Genomic DNA, 745 nt, shown 5'->3' on the forward strand with positions numbered 1-745 from the left:
AATAAAGAAAATGACTACATTTTAACTGCTATAAGAAACACACATTAACTCATTTGAGCTTAGTAATTAGTACTGAACTAGCTTACATTTGATTTACCCATTACAATAGTCCCTTTACAGTTACTGCTATCATAAAAATACTATATGTAGGTTTAAAATTCCACAAAAGACACATTTAATGTCCAACAACAAATATGTTAGCAAAATGTATATTTTACTTGAATTATTGCGCTCTTATTCGATTGCGCTCAGTCTGTTTAGCACGCATGCTCGTTCACTCGCGTAAGCTGTTTGTGTGACTTTCTAACATTTACAGATGAAAAAATATACCTGTGACATGTCAGTTATGCACTGAGGAAAACACAACGTCTCAAATGCATTAAACAGCACAGATATATCCGCTGTTTGCGATGGTGGATTGATTTGATCCATGATCGACATTAAGGGCTGCTTAAGAATAAGCGTGCACAAATTATTGAAATTGTGTGAACTTAATTTGTCATTTATGGAACCGCTTTAGCCCCGATTGATTTGTTAGGTTTTGGACTTTAATCCCAGTTTTTCCTCGGGTCTCTGTGGTGTTGTGATGCGTCACAATCACGCAGCAGCAGTTGAGAGAGAGTGCGCTTGAGAAACAGTTTAGAGAGAAGAAATCAATCTACATATAAAATATTGGTCACAGATTATTGGTCACTTTCTAAATAAAAGTATAGCGCATCCACTAGTAATTATATATAAATGAATC

The 745-nt window shown here is 35.0% G+C and overlaps 1 protein-coding gene across 1 annotated transcript in view; it reads left to right on the plus strand.

The window, feature by feature from the left end:
- Positions 1-745, plus strand: part of LOC107713481 (3-hydroxy-3-methylglutaryl-coenzyme A reductase-like) — a 12,665-nt gene that overhangs the window by 9,550 nt on the left and 2,370 nt on the right. The window lies entirely within an intron of this gene.

The sequence above is a fragment of the Sinocyclocheilus rhinocerous genome, unplaced genomic scaffold, assembly GCF_001515625.1.
Source record: "Sinocyclocheilus rhinocerous isolate Xijiao unplaced genomic scaffold, SAMN03320098_v1.1 scaffold1937, whole genome shotgun sequence".
Classification (NCBI taxonomy): domain Eukaryota; kingdom Metazoa; phylum Chordata; class Actinopteri; order Cypriniformes; family Cyprinidae; genus Sinocyclocheilus; species Sinocyclocheilus rhinocerous.